General features: G+C 41.6%; 1 protein-coding gene across 1 annotated transcript in view; it reads right to left on the reverse strand.

Annotated features, from left to right (window-relative positions):
• Nucleotides 1-21539, reverse strand: part of NEDD9 (neural precursor cell expressed, developmentally down-regulated 9) — a 73468-nt gene that overhangs the window by 39457 nt on the left and 12472 nt on the right. The window lies entirely within an intron of this gene.

Here is a 21539-nt window from a genome sequence, read left to right on the forward strand (position 1 = left end):
CGCATTCAAGACTGTAAAACCACATTAATAAGAACTGGATAAGTATCAGAGACAAAAATAAGAAAAGTAGAATCATATTTCTGACTTCATCTAATACGGAGTGCATCTGGTTTCCAGTCACTCCACCAATACTGATACTTTTAATTGTTGTTTTTTCCTTTTTCAGAATGCTTTACAATCACATTATGAAACGTAAGCACATTTGAGAAGCTGTGCCTTCTACTTTTGTCTTAGCTTGTGTTGCTTTTAATGTATGTAAAATGTCCCTGACTGATCTTAATATAAGGTAACTGATGTGTTAATGTAGAATTCTAGTTGGGTGGTTCTATGGTAGATTTTGTTTTGCCTTTATCACTCTCTGTAAGTCATATTAAAAACTTTTAATTAGATGCCATTGAAATGACACTTCGTGTCATTGATAGCTATACTTTACAATTCTGAAGAAGCAGAAGCAAGAGTTGGTATTTTACAGGGAGAAAAAGAGATTGCCATTGCACACCTCCTCCTCAGTGAAGTCCCACTGCTCATTTAATGTGCGTACCCTCCCTCAACCTCTCACCTACTTCGTTTACTGTCTCAAGTTTTCTTTGCACTTTGAGGGAGTTTTTAATCTCCCCAAGGGTGAAATACTCCCGCTTAGTGCAACACTTCTAGCAGAGCTAGCAGCATGGTAGAGGTCCCCGATCTATCGTGAATATCAGGAATTAGATCTACCTTGAAAAGGAGATTTGTAAATATGATCCTCTAGCCTTGACACATTACTAAAAGAAGTCAGGATTGTGGCAAGTTCACATTTGTGGTTAGCGCAAGCACTTTGCTTTTCTTGATGACCTTCTTGACTGCCGTGCATTTACTATGTAATACTGTATTTCAGGCGTAGTCTAGGAAAGTTTTGAGTTGGTTGCCTTGGATAATCAGCTCAATTATGCAATGGAACATGCTGATGAGGAAGCCAAGACCTGGTATTACTGATGTCTGTCTTGTAGAGGCAACTTGAGCTATATTGCCAGGATTTATAACTACAGGATCCTATTGAAGTTCTCAGGAGGGTAATTCCTGTAATGTGTCTTCTTGCTTCACAGCACAGCCATGGCTTGATTCACTGCCTCATATTTTATGCTGCTGGAATTCTAGCAGAGTAGCAAATGGGTTCTGTGACTTGGTCTTGTGCCTGCATCAATGGCTTTTGTTTCTTTGCTTCTGCTGACGGCAACTAATATTACTCTCTGCTCCTTTGGGCAACCTGCTGCTTGCCTCCTACTCTCATACACCATCCTGGTAAACTTATCACTTGCTTTATTTTTCACTCTATCACTGGTCTGTGTCTTCCTGGTGCCCTCCTGATTGCTGCTTGGGGTTCCGAGGTATTTGGGGGATGGCGGCAAGTAAAATGGTAGGGCAGCCAAAAGGACTGCTTGTCAGCCAGGCTCTGCGGCTCACCGGCCACAGCCCTAGGCACACAACATGAAACAGCTGTCAGCCGGGCTGGGACGGGAATACCCGTTGAAGCAAATCAGCCAGCTATCACCCTGTGACAATGGATAGGAGAAGAACACAAGACAGATATCCTGCTCTGAAAGGTTACTCAAACAAAAATCCCTTGTTCCTATTTCCCCATGATACAACCTGAGAAAAGAGAGACACAGCAGAGTGTCTCCCTTACAACTGAGAGACTCTTTTCAGGAAGGGTCTGTGAGCTCTGTGTTTGGGAAACACTGAGCTATCTTTTTTCTTCCCTCCCCCCTCCCCCCCCACTGCACAAAGCTCTAACTATCCTTTGGATAATGTTGTGTGGCATCTGCATCACTTCTTGCTGTGATACTTGGCCGGGGGGGGGGGGGGCGGGAATTGGGATTAAAATTAATTTAGTTATAGTGCCACTGCACTTTACGCGCAAAGGAGTCGTGGTGATTAGCCTTGGTCCTGCTGCCTATATAACGCTACCCAGACTGGTTCAGCAGGTATGCAGTGGATGGAATTCCTTCAGTATAGAATAGTTCTATACACACGCAGAGTGGTGGAATTTGCTTGCTTGGACAAATCTGTTAAAAAAGATGAAACGCTGCTGTTTCCTGAAAAGAACACTAACAAAAATTCACCACTGATGTGGGCAGGCTTCTGTGTCTGTCTGCACAGAAAGGCCCCCTCTCCCACCTCACTAGGAGATAATGAGAAAAAGATTTCATTCTCACCCAAAGAAGGGAATATTTTGCATTTCAGCAAACCAAAACAAAGTCTGCTCTGTTTTTCTTTGACCAGCGATGGAAATCTTTTCAAGCAAGTGGTCTGTTCCATTTAATGGTAACAGAAGTCTGTCCTGGCAGACAGAGGGGTGAGTGGTGATCGCTGTAGTAGTCAGGTTTACATTATTACATTCTCAAATTATGAGGATAAAAATTGTTAATAGAACAGTCTATTTAAATTTGACTGTCCTTTGCCATTCTACCTAAGATGCATTTTAACCGTGGAGCTAGTTCACTTGCCTTGCTCTTGAATTCTAAATTTCTTTTAATATATATGAACTAATCCTACACGCATTCCACCTACCTTCACAGTCAAGCACAAAAGCTGTTCACATTCTCAAGAAGGGCATTTTATGCAGTGTTTCTTCAGAAATCACTCATTTAACTTTGTAAGTCAACCATCAAGGCCCTGTTTAGTGACCCTCCTTCAGATAAAGGGAATAAATGGAGCTCAGCTCCCTCTGTCCTTTCTGTTTTGCTTCAAATGCCAGCCAGAGAGAAACATACTGGTGTCCTCCCACCCAAAAGATTTTGAAAGTGAATCCGGCCTTTGTTAGCTTGAGAAATTATGGCAGTCAGTTGGGATTTAGATATTCTGGCACTGGCCATCACTGAGCCACCAGCCTGACCCAGTGAATGAAATCTGAAAAGTCTGTTTAATTAAAAAAAAAAAAAAAAAAGAAAGAAAAAAAAAAAGAAAGAAAGAAATGGGAGGAAAATAAATACCACTACGATTTTCATTTGTTATGAGAAGCAGGCCGTCACCTTCTCAGGGGAAAATGAACACAGGAGAAGGAAACAATGGAATCGCTACTAAAAGAGCATGAGGGACCCATCTCACTCTGCAGAAAGGAAAAGAGAGAATGTAAAATCAAAATGAAATACATTTATCTGTGATCCAGTGCTGAGCACTAGCTGCAGATGAGGATGGATAAGAAAAGCTTTTCCAGGTCCATGCAGCACAGCAGCTCCCCAGCCACCTGGCTGGTGTAGAGCACGCGGGTCAGGGGGACTCTATGTTCTCAGCAGCACTGCGAGGAATTTGTGTGAAGACGGCAGCAAGCGTAGCTGAGCTGCCACATACACTTTGCAAAGCTGAGGCAAGTAAGAGCTCTGCAACCCTTGGTATGTGCACTGGTGCAGGTAACGGTGGTGCTTTGGGTGGGAGAGATGGCAGAAGCCGGTGGCTTCAAGCCAGGTGCAGGGCTGTGGCAGACTGGGTTCCCAGTGCTTGCCTGCCCACAAACTGGTATGTTAGGAGGGCAGGAAAAATGTCAGGTATGCGGGGAATACTGGAGAGGGAAAAGAATGTCAGGATGGAGCATGCACTGGCCTATTCCTTCCAGAGATACTGTCAAAGACTTACTCATTTCCCAAACAAACCAACCAGTCTAACAGTGGTGCTCACAGAATACACTCCTTTATTTTCCCCTCTGGCACTGAATATTTTTTATATATGGGTTAAAAAATACAGGCTTGCTTCCAGACGTGTGGCATGCATGCCATTCAACCTACAGACGCCAAAAGAGGCTTTTTTTTGTTTTTCTTAATAAAAGCTGAAAAATAGCACAACTATGGAGACTGCAAAATAATTCTGTTCTCTGGTTCACAGTTGTGTGGATGAAAAATGATAAATGTAATACATGGAGGTTGCTCAAGAGGAAATGTATATTTAGACATCACAGCTCGTTTAAGATGAAAGGAATCCAGAATTGGAACCGGAATTGCCTCAGACGAGAAACTTAGGCACAAAGTTTAGGTGTGTTAAGCTTTTCATGCAGTCGTAATTAGTCATAGTGCTGGCATCCAAAAGCTCAGATCTTTACCTGAACTTTCTACTTGAACTTTCCCCAGTTTGGGCAAAACTCTGGAGCTGAGATTTTATTCACATGGATCATGTTACATTAGTCCACTAGGTATTAAAATTGTTAAAATAGGAGTGAGTCGAGTAAGGTTTTTCTTTGGGTTGGGTTTTGGTGGGTTTTTTTTGGTGGAGGCCAACCAGCCAACCACAGGACTATGATCCCAGATTGGAAACAGCCCAGACTTTTTTTAAATACATGCATCCAGAATACTAGTTTGTGGGAATGAAGTCCTGAGTCAAGTAGCGCATAAGCCACCCGCAGAGGAGTTCCTTCGTAAAAGCAGGACTGCGAGTGTGGACAATAAAGTAGGAAACAATGGCCTGGACTAAAAAGGTTTGCTGACGTCCTGTTTGGTATCTAGGAAGATAATAGTTTTTAGACTATCATCACTAAGTTTTTTTCTCAGCAGGCGTGATCTTGTCTCCACACATGCACACACAGAGTAATATCAGCAATTCCCATGCCCAGAAGCTTTGTCTTGAATGCAGTAGTGCATGGCTTTGCTCTTTCCAGGCTCTGGTGCCGTGCTGCTGCCTGCTCTTCCTGCCTGCCTCTCCTTCACCTCCTCCTGCCTTCCCAGTCCTGCAGTCAATGGGGTGGAGAGCCCTGAATCCAAACACACGTGCCAGCACTTTTCTCTGAATTTGTGGATGTTTTGGTCCATCTGTTGCAGAAACAGCCTAACATTTATTCCTGAAGTGGTATTTAGAAAAAGGTCCTGCGATTCAGTGGGAAACATTTAGGTCTAAAGATCACAAGGATGTTGCACAGAAACATGAAGCTACAAAACAGCATATAAAGAGGGGTGTGAACTGAAGTCCTTACACATCTGTTAGACTATAAATACTGCATCAAAATCCTTGAAATCTCATGAATCCTCTGTGCAGAGCATTTCTGCATCTTAGCCCCATCTCAGGGAGCTAGGACCAAAGAAACCCTTATCTAAATACTCTCCCCTTCCCCCCGAAACAGCGTTTCATCTTTTGTAACAGGCACACTAACTTGGCAAAAACTCAAAACTGACCCTAAAATACAATCCCTTGACCATAAACTGTCCATCAGTTTTATACATCATCCAGGGAATCGTCCTGTGACTGGACTAGCCAACTGTGTCCATTTCGCTTGCAAAACCTGTTATATTTTTGTTTTCTCTGGTTTTAGGAACCTTTTGTTGCATGTCTCCCACACTTCTTTTAGCAAAGGTAATCTGCTGTCGTTATATTTTATATCCTCATGTTTTCCCTCTCCCCATCTCTCACCCGGAACTCTTGCACAGCACCAAACCCATTTCTCCCTGGTAGGGCCAGCAGCTTGGTTGTTGTCCAGTAGCCAGCAACTAGTTCTTTCCACTGGGAGAAGGGGAAGCAAAAATGAAAATTTAATAAAATGCAAGTTAGCAATTAAAAAAGAAATCAATTAATCCAAAGGGGAAACTTATGTTTTGCCTTTACCACCAAGCTTCCCCTGAAGTCTCAGCCCGGAGGTGTTTTGAGGCTTGAGGAATTTCAGGGAAATTTGCTTCTTTTGGAGGTGCTTGGAGCAAGGATATATGAAAGGAAAGCATTCAACTTTTCTCTCTTTTGCCTCAGCTAGATCTGTGGAGGTCAGTTGATATCCATAACAACAGGGAACTGCACGTGAAATGTCTCACACTGTCTGACTTATTTTTCTCTTCTTTGGGTGTTGGTGTTTAAGCTCTCATCTCATACTCAGTGTAAATTTGCATCTCCACAAAACTGCCAAAAATGGTTATCTTTGCTGCCATCTAAATCTGTTTTTGGTCTACTCTCCCAAAATCATTCTTTAAAGGCAAACGACTGGTTTCCAAATGCCTCCTCCTCTTCTGTTATTTTTAACAAGCAATTCAGTCTGATGTTGTTTAAAGAAAAAAAATCATTGCCTTACTGCGTGTTGCAGGACTCAGGAAACAATACTAGAAGAGAAGGAACGTGGGAACTCTGTTCCCTCTCTTTTCCATTGCTCTCGTTTGCAAACTCTGAATGCTTCCAGCAATGGGGTAGCCAAAGACGGGGTGAAAAGGACAGAACATGTTCCCATTGGCAAAGCTTCCCTCGACTTAAATGGGACCAGAATTTGGCCTGCGCCGTGTAGCATCCCAAGCCTTGGCTTTGACTTAATTGGCTCCTCATAGTAGACTGTCTCTGCTGAGGGAGACAGCGCTTGCAGATAACTTGGCTCTCACAAGTATCCACCACAGTTACTCTTCTGCTTGCTTCAGTCTGGATACTTACACTTGCACAGCTGATAGAAGCACCGGTCTTGGGATGACATGAAAGGAAGGCTGCACACAACCATTTGCTGGTCTGTCCTTCAACACCTACGTTCTCTTCTCTGTCTGCCCTTTCGCTCACATCGCAGTTGACTCACAGTGTTTGCTCCTGAAGTCTGATGAGGGCTTGAGTCATAAGTGCTGACACGAGGGTTTGACTCCTCTCCTCCTCAGAGTTCAGCCCTGCTGTCTGGGAGCTGTAAAGATCTGTGTCCGTGTGTGCTCATGCCTTTTGAGGAGGGGCTTAGCTCATTTCTTGTGCCATAAGGTCCTGGAGATGTATGTCTGGAAGCCATTGCTGAAAATCCCTGGGACTGTCAGGGTGCTGTAGAGGCTCTCCTTTAAAGTTTTGACACAGAGCGTGTTGGCTCTGGCTCACTAGACAGTAAGTAGGCACTGCAGAAGCACCTTAGTCGTGCTTTCAAAAGTAAGGCAGCGTGGTGTGCCATAGTGAGCGCAGCTGCCATGGGATGGGTCCACAGTAGCTGTTCCAGGAATTGTTGTTTCCAGTGAAAGACCATGGTATGGATGAGTGTTTGCCCAAAAAGAAAGCCATGAAGGCTGTACGTGTGCAATCCCCTCTCCCCAGAACATAAGCAGTGGTCTGACATGAGTACCTAGTGATCTAAATGCTGGCTCAGAGACGTGAAACTCAAAGATGTGCTGGGGGAGCAGGTTTCGGGTATATATGTGTAGATGGGTAACAAGGTTTGGACTAAAGCTGGTGGAATAGACTCCTTGGACTGGTCTTATCGTTTTGTTTTCCATATTTCTCAGAGATGGATATTCTGGTGCAGAGATGAGAAGTGGGAAAGCATAAGAAATGCAAGGTTCCAAATGCTGACTCCTGATCTAAGCACATGGGTGAAAGAAAAGTCTGTCTGACCAAGTTGCATTTGTAGGGGTGGAATGGAGGGAGACAATTCTTTGAATTTGTGGGAAAAGGGGCAAGAAAAGGAAGGTGGGCAAAGAAATAGGCGATTATTAATCAAAATAAAGGAGACAAGTAGTCAGGGGCATTAGGGATACAAAGCACCTCACACCTTATGTGGATCAGAACAGATTATAGCCTTTTCTGTCTTCTGAGAAATCTGTTCCCCTCACTTTCTTATTTAAAACATTCTGCACGTGATAAATAACAAAAAATATAGTTCTTAAAGACTGAACCACATTCTGGTAGCAGCCAAGATAACTTTATGAAGACAGACAAACTTGTGTTAAATTAAAAAATACATATATCATGCTAGAAAGTTATGTAAGATTCTATTTTAAAATCATCTGGTCCTAATTTGCTAAATTTACTGCCTCAGAGCTAATGCCAAACTGCTACATTTGATTTATAGAAATACTTTAGCACATTTTTCCATCAGGCTATTGTAGAGTATATTTACTGCCTTTTTATTATTGTTAAAAATGCAGACTTCTTTAAAGGAAAGGAACATTTTTGAAGAGCTTATTGATAGTTTCTCACAGGATGCCAGGAGACATGCAGATAGTAAACAATGCTGTGTGCTTAGGAACATTCCACTCGATTTTCAACTCCTTCACCATCTATTTTTTTTCTTTGTAATTGAACAAAGCAATCCATCTGGTAAATGGATGTTTGAAAATGTCCAGTTTGTGCCAAACCACTTTTCTTAAGCACAGACTACATTTTTTTCAGGCAAATATTTAAACAGCAGCCGTACTATGATGCATTGCTAACCATTAAACAAACACACACAAAACCCAGACAGCGGGCAGGGGGCAGTCAGGGTGGAAGAAAGCTTAACAAATATTCCATTAAAAAAATCTATCTAAAAATATCATGCTAAACAACCCTCCTTCTTCCCCTTTCTCTCCTTGAGAAGGGCTTCCAAATGGGAAATGACTGCTAGGGAGTGGAACCTATGCCCTGTGTTCAGCAAAGTGATTGAATGCGGGCTTAAATTCATTTGTATGTGTGTGCTTCACTAAACTGGGTCCTTGATGAGCTTTGTACGCTTGTGCAACAAAATTGTATTCCAGAGGAGTTACGTTTCTCAAGATTTTGAGAATTCATCATAGGTTTTTTTCTCCTGCATCTATCTCCTGTTGAACATATCTGCAAAGTTTGCACCATATGCAGTGAGTTCTCAAGTTTATGGATGCTGGATGGAGCTCTGGTTCAGGCCTGTCCCTAATTTTTATTCATCTCTGTATACTGATTGACTGAACCCAGAAGTGCCACAAGCAGAGGGAATTTTTCTAGTATTTCCAGCTTGAGCAGAAGTAGCTGGTATTACACATCTCCTCTTCTGCTGTGGTAAACTCAGACTAACTCAGACCAAATCTAGCAGTCATACCAGTACCTCTTCTCCAAAAGTCCCCACACAGTTACCTGAAACTTGTGTTGCCTGCTTTCATTTTGATGCCTCTCTTTTCTTATCCATCTCTACAACTGTTCTCTGTTCAGTCTTAGATTCAAATTCAGTCTCCTAAAGTCACACAACCAACTAACCAAGTTCAAGGACTTTAACTTCAGCCTTGTTTTGAGTCCATAAACTCCCTCCTATTTTGAAGTCCTAATCTTTGAGTAATTTTGAAGCTTAATTAATGAAGACTGATATTTTTTTGCCTTGATGCAGCAAGACATCAGACTTTTAATGGCAGCTTCAAAAAAAGCATCAATGCTTTTAAAGTGTCTGGTCTCAATAGCAATACTTCTAGGTGAGTTGGGTTTGCACAGCTGAAGAGGCTCTTACCTCAGCAAAAGAATGGGAGGGTGTGATGCTCATCCTAGCAAAGCTGTGGCTCGTGTAGCTGTGACTCCACGTTATTATCTGTTTAGTCTCAAGATAGAGAAGACCTAGTCAGTTATGCCAGTCTTACAGTGCCAAGGTAAAATTTATGAATTTTATGAAAAAAAATGAATCCCTTGCCACTGTGTCTGCTTGTAACATCCCAAGATTTTAGGGCATTTCTATTTTGTGAAACAGGTACTAGACTATTGTAGTTTTTGTAGATGTTGCTATGGTTGTTGGAGAAGGACTGTTAGAAAAGGGTAACTGTGTGTGTTGCTCAGTGTGAAAGGCTCCATGCTAAGAAAATTTCCCTGCAGCTCATCAAGTACAAATCCACCAAATCTTCTCAAATGCTTCTGTGATATAGATGCATGAGAGCCGCTCATGAAGAAATGGGCTGACATGAAAGGGAAGGAGGGTAAAAAGGTCACAGCTCAGAAAAGAAATGATTCAGCAGTAGTTTTTGTGAGCTGGCATTTGTGTTTGCAGGTCAAAGTCAGTGTAAGGTTGCAAATGTTCTTTTGTGTTCTGCTCTGGAAAGGAGATAACGGTGCAAGACAAGCAAAGCACTAAAGTCTAAATTTAATTTGACACACCATGAAAATGAGACAATTGTGTGCTAGCTGGTTGAGGTCCAGAGATGTCACCTCCCATTACTATCATTTGCTGAGTGGTTGCCAACATTTGCCCGTTTTCACAGCCCCATCAATGCTATAGATGAATATTTCTGGGACTCCTCAGTAGTCTGAAGAAAAGTGGAGCTTTGTTTTTCGGGAGCTAATCCCCTTAAACCACTTCCTCTTCCCATTGGAGTGAGGTTTTCTTAATGCCTTTTTGTGTGTTTTGTTTTGTTTTAATGACCAGTGCTCTTGGGGCTGTTTCCAGGTCTCCCTGAAAGGTCAGGTCTGCTTTTCTCTTTGCTTGCCATTCATATGGTGAGTAGCAAGTGCTCCTCCTGACTGCTTCCCTCAGGCTTTGAGACAGCTGTTTGCTGACCTCAATTCCTTTCTTTGAGGTTGACAGTGATTATTTCGTTATTTCAGTCTTCGGAAAAATAAGAGAGTTCCTTACAAACTTGTGAATTTATATCCCTTTTTGCTATTTATCACTACTTTGCCCAAATCCCTGGGTAAATAAAAAGTACATCTGCATCTTTCCACCTTTTCTTAACACAGTGATAGAATGAAAGACACCTGATGCAGAGAAGAATTTTTTTACCTGCAGCTCTGGAGAGCTTTCATCTCTGCTTTAATGTTTGCCTTTGTTGTTGCAGGGTTTGTTCTGCGTTTCAGAAAACAAAACCACACTTGTGACATGTTTATATAGTCATGGTTCTAGACTTCAGATGTATTGTGTGTCAGCAGGTGTCCGCAGATAATATGAAATACATCAGGCATGCCATTTTTATAGATAGATATGATAAAGCCCCTTAATTAAACTAGTCATACATCCTAAAGAAAGACTGCACCTGTCTTTGGTTCATTCAAGATCCTGGTGGTGTTGAGAACCTGGAAAGCTATACTTAAGCTGCTTAGTTTTATGAGTGATAACTGTCTCTTGGGACCAGTCCAGTTGATAAGGCTTATGTTGAAGTAGGTGACAGGGTATGGCATTCGTATGTGTAGCGTAATAATTCTGACTTACTACATATAGATAACTTCATACCTTCATACCAGATTAATTCCAAGTGTCACCATGAATGGTGAAGTTAGATACAAAAAAATATGTCAGAGTATGAGAAGATTTAACTAAGTCCAGCCTTCAAAGCAGAAACTATCTCCTCTGTAATCAAGGACATGTCTTTTTATAACAGTATTAAGTTCCAAAGTTTGGTGCTAGATAGCTAATGTGAGCTGGATTAATTTTGCTTATTTCTCTCTCCATTACTTATTTACAAAAAAAATTGTACTATTTCTTGGGTTCACTGATATATTTTCAAAATAATTTGGGGCTTTTTGGCTCGTATCATGGCTCCAATTCCATAGAAGAATCATCTCATGATTTTTTTTCCTGCTATTCGTGACTCTATGATCCATTCCTCTTCAAGGTTTCAAAAATGAATTGATTGGAGAGAGTGCCACTTTTGGACCAGATGAGGTCAGAAGACAATTGCTGAGATGCTAATATGAACACATCTCTGGTCTACAACCACAATATGAGAAATGGAGTACTAGAGAAAAAGTTGGTTCGTTTAGCTGTGTTCTTTATCAGAGGAAAATAAGGGAAGGACTGCATACATCTTAGCCTGTCAATGGTATATTGACCACACGGTGGCTGAATTTTGGTTAAAAGAACATCTTCCAGTGTTTAAATATTTATTGACCTAGAACTATATATGACAGAGATGTAATACAACTGTTTGATCACGTTGTCCCTTGCATTTAAGAAAATTTACTGCATCCTCTACTCCATTTTTTTTCCTTGATGGAAGTAGTAGGTCAGCAATCTCTGAACTGCTGGCTGTGCTTTGACATAGAGTAGTATCATCAGTATTTTGCTGGAAGGAAAACTGAGGCACTTGGTGATTTGCTCATGATCACACAAGAAATGCAAAAAAGTTGAGGTACAGGCAGCTGTGAGATGAATGGCAGGGAGAATTGGCTGCTCAGCTGCGACAACAGTGCTTAATAGGGGAGCATGGACATCGCTCAGTGGCGCTGCTGTGTCTTCATTGAATCTCCCCCATTATACCCTTGGCTGTATTGTAATGCTACAAAGAACACCTAGCTAGATTGCCCTTGCTCTCCGGTCTGTGTCATCCTCCTCCTCAAAAATCAAAGTGGTTTGGAGGTTTGGTTCACTTAGGCATGTGAATGTTTGAGGGCTAGGCTTCCAAAGATAAATGTGGGTCCACCAGGCATGGGACTGGGCTGACTGAGCATGGAGTCTATGGACAGGTCTACCTTAAGGTATCCCAGCTGACATATGGCTGCAACTCCAGGAAGGCAGTGGTATCCAAAAGGTCCCGTTGCCTTATACCCACCCTTTTATGGTTGGTTGAGAGTTGGGTGCATGAGCCTCTTGAATCCAATGCCTGAACATTTGTTGGGATCATGGCCAAGATACCTGAATGTCCTGGCTCAGCAAAGCTGAGCTGGACTTGGAGACCTGCATCTCCCCTGTCCACAAATGCATTTCTTCTGGCAGAAACAAGACATGCAGAGTAGAAAACACATAAAATAATAATAATCACATCTTCAAAGTATGTTTGAGCTGTTTCCAGGTAAAATTTTGGTCCAGGAATTCTGGGAGCTGGAGAGATTTGGTAGTCAGAGTAATAGTAGTAGAAAAATCTGGGCCCAGTTTCCAGTCCCTGATGTTCAGCCAAGTGAAAATTCATCCATTGTGTAATTGTCACAGCCTGCTTGCTTAGACGGCCACGACCTCTGCCACTTTTATCCTGTAAATACAAAGTGGCCTCTTCCCTGGTTCTGTTCCCAAGGAACAGAAAATTATTTCACTGCAGTCAACCATCTCAGTGCTCAAAGTAGCCAGTAAGTTTTTCCCAGGACTTCTGAAAATCCTCTTCATTTGATGGAATGCACACAGAAGACAAAGATACCTTAGAGGGAAACTACTTTTTTCAATTGTTTTCTGCTTCTACTAATTTGCGCCATACATAAAAAAATAGAGACCCTTAAATCCATTACTGATTCAGTAACTTCTACATCAATATCCTGCTCTCTGCACCAGCAGTCTTGCCTACCTTGCTAGCTGCAGTGACAAAATGTGTCTTTCTGGTTCTTTAGCACGAAATCACACCTCACACTGGGAGTTTCTAGGTCTCACATTCCGAAATGCTCACTTTCAGAAAGGATGTGGTTTTCCTGTTCTGTATGTTGCAGCACAGAGCTGCACCAAAACGCACTCTGATGAAGCTTGCTGTGTAGTGTCAGCTGTGACAAATGCTTTACCATTTTTCTTCACAAAGGATGGAACCTGCCGTTTTAGTCTTCTGAACTGCATCTGGCCTGCTGGAAAGGCTAGACTCAGGTTTAACTTGCATGCTGGGCGCAGTAGGACAATAGGACAATCATTAGGACAGAGGAACAAATGGAGACATACAGTGCAATGATTCTTGCCTAAGTGCTTAGTAAAACTGGCCCTGACTTACTCTTTGCTTTGGCTTCTTCTGATATTAAGGTGCCACCACAATAAATCTTTACTCTTTCAACCTCTGTGGCAGGTACCTAACTAGACTTTACGTCCTGGCTTGACTCCATACCCACAAAGCTGCACCATACAAGGAAACCTTACATGTCACCTTTTTGCTTGCCAAACATCTGCTAAGTCCCTGAGAGCGCTTAAGAGGTCTAGTCTGGGCCCTCTGGATTTGGAGTCTGCAAAGGGCCATGCTCACTGGAGCTAGTGTCTGCAACTCAGTTGCGAAAGGTATAGCAGACTTCCCAGGAGCATGGAAGAAATGCAGGTGGGAACATCTCCTTAAACCAAATGGTGGGGAAAAGCAGATGCAGCGGTTCCTCTGAAGCGTCTTCCAAAAGGGCTACACATTTCTAGGAACACAGGGCTAGTTCGGCAGGGACTAGCTGTGTCACTGAAGAAGCTATATTCATTCGCTCAACCCAATCCTGCTACACGTCATAACACACAAACAATTTTCTTTCCTTTTTGCCAGCAGGCAGCCATGGTTCATCATCAGTGCATTTATATCTTCAGGGAGGGATACACTCCTCTCTGCTGGGACTGCAGTAGTCTGCAGGTCTTTATGCATGAGGACCAAAGTTTCTCTGTTCTTCCTGACCAATTTGCTAATAAATTGAGAAGAAAAAGGGTTCACCATGTTAATGCTATTTCTCCACTCACTGGCCAGCAGTGGACACCTCTTGTGCTAGGTGTCGAGGATGGCCCTAAGGTGACTAGGAGATGCGCACAGCTGTGCAATTAAAACATCCACCTGCCTTCTGGGAGCATTTGCCATACTTGCTGCTCTTGGCCAGAGGGCCATGCTGGCTAATGCTCCGTGGTAAACCTGTAGCGACACCGATTTGACAGAACTGGAACTGCTGAACATACTCAGCATGGAGTTCCTTAACTGCTAGTATGGCAATGATGTCTCCATCTTTCTTCTCCATAGAGAACACACACACACAAAAAAAAGCTTTATAATCTAAAATCCCTCAAAGTTGTGGTTTGAAACTGCTACCAAATAAAAGTGTTGAGGAAATATTTGCCCACCGATTAGTAAACAGTTCTTTAAGGACAAGTTCTTGAGATTATTGCACAATTCCTGGTCTGCAACCCCATAATGAAAAAAAGTGACTCTTCTCTAAAACCACTGCCTGGCCACAAGTCAGGATTTCATTTCAAGGAAATGCTGATATCAAAATAATGAGACCAATTCCATTCATTACATTTTAATAATTTTCCAGACCATCTCATTTATGCTGAAGTGGCTTCTGTTTTTCTCAAAAGAAAATATGTAAAGCGTAGTCATCATACATAGGTTGGGTTCTTTTCCCCATGTATATGTTTTGAGTGTGAAACACGGGCTTCCAACAATTTGCTTTTGGTCTTGATTTCATCTGGGTTTTTAATGGGACGCACAACAATTTTGAAACAGCTTCTGACCTAAACAGCTCATTGTTCTCCTTGTATGGCTGAGGACCACACCATGGCGATTTAAGAGACGGTAGTTGCTAGTAGATCTCAGGTATTTTCTCCCTCTCCTGACAGAAGGTAACGTTTTACATACAGGAGATGTTGTGGCAAAATTTCAGCCGATACTGAAAAAAACCCAAGTCAGGACAGACATGGTAGTATGGGGACTGCAAAAGCAAAGGACTAGCTCAGGGCATGTTTGCACTAACCTGGAGGAACTAGATAAATTCTCCAGACTCTTTTTTTTTCCTTTTTTTTTTTTTTCCCCCCCCAAGATAGCCTCAGGTCTTCTGAATCATACATAACATTCAGCAATGGAAAGTTTCTGAAATTTTGCATTGGTTGAATTTTCACAGTGCATCTTCCAAAAGTACCCATGGCAGCGTGCAATATTTATATCCAATCCAGTATTTTCAGACCTGTTCTGCAACTGTGCAGCTTCTTCCTGGAGCAGTGAAAAAGCTCCAGGGGGACTCCCGCTCATGTGCCAGGCCCTCAGTTTAACAGCGAGGCAGTTTGATGCACTAGCACGTGAGCATCTCTTTTCTCTCTCATTCCTCAAGTTCAAAGAATACCAAACACAGATGAAAATGGCCCTGACCTTTCTACCAAGCCAGCAGTATTGTTCCATTTTTGCCTTCTAGTAAGCAGCTCTGACAGCCCAAGGCCTGCCTAATTCTACCTATATTTAACTATGTTTTGTTCTGCTAATAGTGTAAATTATTTCACATGGAACAAAGGCTGCCAGGGGAACTGGATGCTCTTCCCCTTGAATAGCACACTGAGGATCTATTCCCAGGTCATTCTTGTCGCTGAATATTTTCTGAACACTTGCATTTTGATTTGTTCCTACCAGCCTGGCATGTAAATATCTAAATGGTGATGACTGCACCAGCTCTTATAGAAGTCTTACAGAATTCCATAGGCCAGATTATTAAAGCTATCTCTAGGGGAGGATTCTACTTTATTTGTGAAGTATCATAAGTGATTTAAATGATACTACTCATCAGTTGAGGTGTTTTCAGTCAGAATAACGAAATACTGGATTCTGTACCTTCTAAAAAGGATTCCTGCTTTCAGTAACCTCATTTCTAATTTATAATGGATATTAAAATATCTGCATGTGTGTGCAAATTATATCCACATGTAAAAATACTCATTTTACAGTTGATCTTGTTTACAACTAATGTGGTAAAACATTCCTCTGTTTTTTAAATAACATAAGTGCACCTTAACACAGTCAGTAAGTACCGACTGCCACTTCATTCGAAGCACTGGTATTTCCTTTCTTTACTCATGTATTTCCTTTCTTTACTCATGTATTTCCTTTCTTTACTCATGTTGGGTGATATCACTCATCTTAAATTGTCTTATCTTCTTTCGTAAGTCCAACTGAGAAGTAAATATTGTGGTTAAGAAAGTGTAACCAAGTCTAACCCAAGTACCTGTGCTGGTTAATGTAGTATGTAATTTTGCAGCAAGCACCTCAAATAAAAAGGAGTGTGAAATCAATTTGACACATTTATTTCCTATTTTTTGTCATATTACAGTGATTATCGAAAGGTTGATTTAGAGATTCCAACTTAAAAGATAGCCTCCTGAGTAAAGAAGAGAAATGGCTAAAAACATTATCTTTTTTTTAAAAAAAGACAACAATCCCTAGAACGTGATTTATCTGAAATATAAAAAAAGCCCCACTTGGTGTTAAGTGCAGACTGAAGAACAAGTGTGAAGATTTCAGGCTTGTCCCCTGGCTTAGCACAAATCATCCTGGTTCCGCTGATTTGACTGAATCGATACACATCTTCGCTAACCAAGGACCTGGCCTTTACAAATATGTGAAATGATCTCTGGTTTCACAGTATTCATGACTGACAATCCATTCATTTCAACTGGATTAAGGTCCAGTGTCTTTCTGTTAGATTGCAATGGATATGAGACTTCTCGTGCACACTGCTTCCACCTTTCAATTGCCTCTACTCAGAGATTCAAGCAAGAAACTTCTCTGTCTTTTCCCTTCTACTTCCATTTAGATTTTTGGCTTCTGCAGTTGTTGCTAGTCCTCTGCAAAAGGACAAAAATCAGATGGAGTTTCCAATAGGTCAGAAGCTGTCCCTAGTCCTTGATGGGGTGGGCTTCTGGGCGGCTACTGAGGAACAGAATGTCCCTCTTGATGCCTTTCTGAAAGTTGCACTTACGAATCTTTCCATCGTTCTAGTTCAGCATTTAAAAAGCAATAAATGGATGTGGAGAAATTTGACCTGATCCCCTTTGGGGTGATAGAACAAAGGAGGATGTGGAAACATCAAGTTGGTCACCATTTTCCCTCCATAGGCTTTCTTTAAAGCTAAGGATTTGACTGCTAAAAGTCACTGTTCCCTACCTTCTCATGCTTCTTCAAAAAGTGTTTTAGAATTGCCATTCTCCTAGCAGACAAATGAGTGTTAAGAAACCCAGGAAATTCCCCTTGCCCTTGCAGGTGGTAGCAAGCCTTCATTTCTCCTGGAATATGAACCACTCGTACCCAACTGCTACATAGTTTTGGGAATACATCTATATTGTGGTGGTCCTCGATGCAGATTTATAAATGGCTGCTACTTTAGGACACAAAAATGTTTAACCTTGTATATGTTATTTTTCTATGAGCTACATTACCTACTTCCTACTTCACTATTGAGGAAAACCTTTAAGACAGTGGAGGAAAAGATTTCCTCCTTTCCTTCTGCTCCATGCTGTATCTATGAATATTGTATTTCCTACTAACATTATCCCCTTATATTGAAAATGCAGGCAGATAGGATGGGAAATAGCATCCACACAGCTCCTTATGAGGGCCTAGCTAGTGACTCCAGTGTATCAGATTTTTGGTATCTGAAATCAAATGAACATAATACCCCAAGGACAGTGACACAATGGCAGATAAATTCTGTGTATTCAAAATGATCTGTATACTGCAGGTAACAGCACTGAGGCATGCTGAACTCCCTGCTTTTCTACATGAAATTGTTTAAGTTTTGCTTGCAGAGATTCTAAAACAAAACCAGATGACCTTTATTTCAATGTAATTATCTTTCTGGGAAGAGAAACGCCATGCTTGTATTTGGGGATATTTCTACTGGATTTCTCTCTTTTTTTCTCTCACGCACAAGAGGAGGGTGAAACTGGGGTTTCTAAGCCTGAGATTTTCCTGTTGTGAAAAAGAGTACAGGAGTACAGCTGTTATGTGAAAGTGGTTTATTCCCTTTGTCTTCTAAGATTTTAAAGATTTTTTCCTGAATTTTTAAATGACAGAGAATAAAATCTCTATAATAACTGAGGTTTTCTTCTTTTTTTTTTTTTTTTTTTTTTTTTTAACATGTAAAAAAATGTAAGCTCTTGCTCTACTTCTCCGTCTTCCAGAGAGTGCCTGGACTGCTATCACCTCTCATTCCTCTAGGCCAATCTTTTCATGACTGTCCATCACTGTAAACACCATTCACTAGAAGACTAAAAACTTCATGTTTATTACTCATTATCATTTTTCTTACAGCTGAAGCAGTTTATTAATTCACATTAGCAAAACAAGGTTAAGGCTTTGTCCCCCTTCCCAGCCAGACAGTTCTTGCTCTCTCAGGTAGTGCCAGAAAGGACCTATGCCTGTTGTGAATAAGACCTTGTCTAAAATCCAGGCTGCCATAAAGGAGGTAGCTAGAAGCATTTGCAGGACACCATAATATCTGGAACTCATCCACAGAAATGCAATAAAGTATTTTTAAATACATACGAATCTTCCAAATCCTTGGAAATCTGAGCAGTTTGCTTTGAGAATGCCCATAAATTAAATATCTCACAGACCTGCAAACCACATCTGTTGCCAACATTTAATCCCAAATACCAAAAGTGCAGAAAGAAGCTGGCTCATAAAGTGTGCAGGGGTACTCCTGCGTGCAGATAGATCATCTGCTTTTGCAGAGTCCCCGACAAGTCCCCAACATGTTCAGTATGCAGCAGCTGCACAACTGCTGCAAAGGGGATTTCTGCATGCCAAAGAGATGGTTTTCTTGAAGATGGTGCTTTATGTACCTCAAGGACTTCAGAGGATATTTGGAATTTCATCTCACTGGGCTAGGCTCTGGATGAGCTACCAGCCTTGGCTCCCTGGAAGTCAAGAGTTTGAAGTTTCTGAAGTTCAGATAAATGGCCATACATGCACATGGTAAAGTTTTCTAAGAAATATGTATGTTATCCCTTAAGCTTTCATTGCCTTAGGAAGCACATCCCCACCCCACAGGTGCACTCACATACAGATTATACATTTTGTAGATCTATTTAAGATTCAGTTTGACAAGTTTACCAAACTGTACTGGTCCTTGAAGTACTATTTTGTCCTGTTGCACATCTGCGTAGGCTGCATTGGTAGTTGACTTTCAGAACTAAAAGCAAGGGAGTACGTGTGGTTGCTGTAATGCTTCCAACATAGGTGTCATTGCAAATCTCTACTTATCTACATGTTAACCGGACTTGTGGGTTTGGTAGTGCTATTGCGTAACCTCTATTCGTGCAGCTGAAAATCTCGCCTCTTCCTGCATAATCAAGTTCTGACCATTAAAATCAGAACCCAACAAAAAAGGTCAGCATTTAACAATCATCCATTATATAAAATGTCCACATGTTGTTTCCTATTCCCTCCACAGATAACTAGGATGGATTTTTAGGTACTTTTTGGCTGACAGTTAACACATGTTCATTGCATAGTTTGTCTGTATTAAAGTATTTTGAATCTCAGCTTGAATGCTTTTATGTGATTTCTTCTGTGTAAGGAAATGAGGGTCAGACTTTTCCATTGGTTTCTCAAGAATAAGTTGCTTGTTCTTTTACTGCTGATGTACATGACTATTTATACAGTGCTGAGGTTGGACCAAATTAGACTGTTCAGCTAATGATTAGTTCCTTAGATCCTTCCAGCAAGTGAGAAGTGCAATTCCTCAGCTATTTGGTAGGATAACATTATGGAATCATATATTTTTTTACCAGCCAGCAGATAAAATGACAGCTCTCCCTGTGCCTTGGAATGTCATTGTGGTGGCCTCTTTTACAAGTTTTGTCAGCTTAAGTAAAACAAATGCCCTACTCATTTGCCTTAGGTTACAAAATAACAACTAGGCATTTACTGTTGTTATAAGGAACCATAATTATTATCAATTGCTAAGTATGCAAACGTATTTTGTATACTCAATGGATTTAGACCTATTTTCATTCCGGTCTAATTAGAAAGCTACATGGTAATCTCAGCCTCAGGCTTTTCCTACCCATCCTTGACTGCTTAACTTATCCCTTCAAAATAAACAAAGAGCTGCCAAATCAACAGCAAAGCTTAAAAGGAGGCCCCATACACAGCGACACAGCATTAAGAGATGACTTTTTTTTTTTTAGCAATTCCCTTTCATTTTGCTTTGCAAAATTGTCCACTAACTACTAGCTTCAGTGGGAAGATTTAATTTTGAAACTCAGTTTCAGTATTTCTACACCAAGTTAATATTTTCTTTCATACATGGTGGAAGAGGAAGAAAACAAATGTGAAGCAAAGATTAGTTAGTTGACTATAAGACAAAAAAGATAAATTCTGGGAGTATAAAGTACTGAAGCAGGTATCCGGGCGAGGTTATGATCTTTCTCATACGCTTTCCAAAGCATGTTAGGTAAACATGCTGGGGTTAGCCTAGGGATATCAGATGCTTTCTCTGGGAAAAAAATGGTATTAGATGATCTCATGAGGTCTCTTTCAGCCCTAGTTTTCAAGGATTACTTTCAATTTAGACAGGGTGCTGAGCTGTGCGAGTCACTGGACTTAATCCACTACTGCTAGAAATCAGGGTGCACCAAAAGGCAAGAGCAGACCCTCCATTTGAGAACTGTGGCACCGTAGGAGGAGGTGAGAGACATGGAGGTGAGAGGATGCTGGCCATACATCTCCAGGCTGGAGGGTGTGAGCAACACCAGTCAAAGTGGGTCACTCCCCTGGCCTCTGAGACTGGCAAGGTACTAGAAGGAGGGTTTGAAGGGAGCCTGCCCACTCTGCCCTAGGGAAGGCAAAGAACTCGCTGGAAGAAGAGGGATCCTAAGGTTTGGGTCTCTTACTCCCTGCTGGAACTTGGTGGGTGTCTCTGACATAATTGAATGTTTGCTGGAAGGCAGCTTGATGCCCAGCCTCCACATCCCATGTGAGCTGGGTTACTGATCTACCCTCTCACTTTCTGTGTTATCGCTGTCCCAGTTTAGGTGAGGAAGCAGGGTGGAATAAGTCCATCTAGTGAGACAGCGGGAGGACCACTCCAGGATAACATGTAACATAATGGCTAAGGTGGCCTCCTAGGAGTTTGAGAAACCATCATCCAGCCCCTGTTTCACATCAGGTGGAAAAAGGCTTGAGCTCTCACTTCTGGTGTCTCAGAAATAAGATTTAGCCATTGAGCCTCTTGATAAAAGAGAGGCATGGTCCTCTTAGTCTCCTCTTGAGCGTGATTTTGTGGTTTTGAGTGGATTTTGGGTGGTTGCTCTGAACAAGCCTGCTGTAGGACCAGTATTTAATGTGTATTATGCACGAAGCAGTTTGGAGCTGAATGAAAGAGATAACAAGGTTCAGCGTCTGCAGGCTGAGGTCTGGGTTCTCAGGGTGCAAACCACAGGCTTTGTGCAGAACACGGCAATTAGGCACCTAAACCACCCACACAAATCTCATCCCGTCAAACTGTGGTGTTTGTCTGTTTATGTTTATGATTAT

Source organism: Falco rusticolus, chromosome 3 (genome assembly GCF_015220075.1).
Source record: "Falco rusticolus isolate bFalRus1 chromosome 3, bFalRus1.pri, whole genome shotgun sequence".
In the NCBI taxonomy this organism is placed as follows: Eukaryota; Metazoa; Chordata; class Aves; order Falconiformes; family Falconidae; genus Falco; species Falco rusticolus.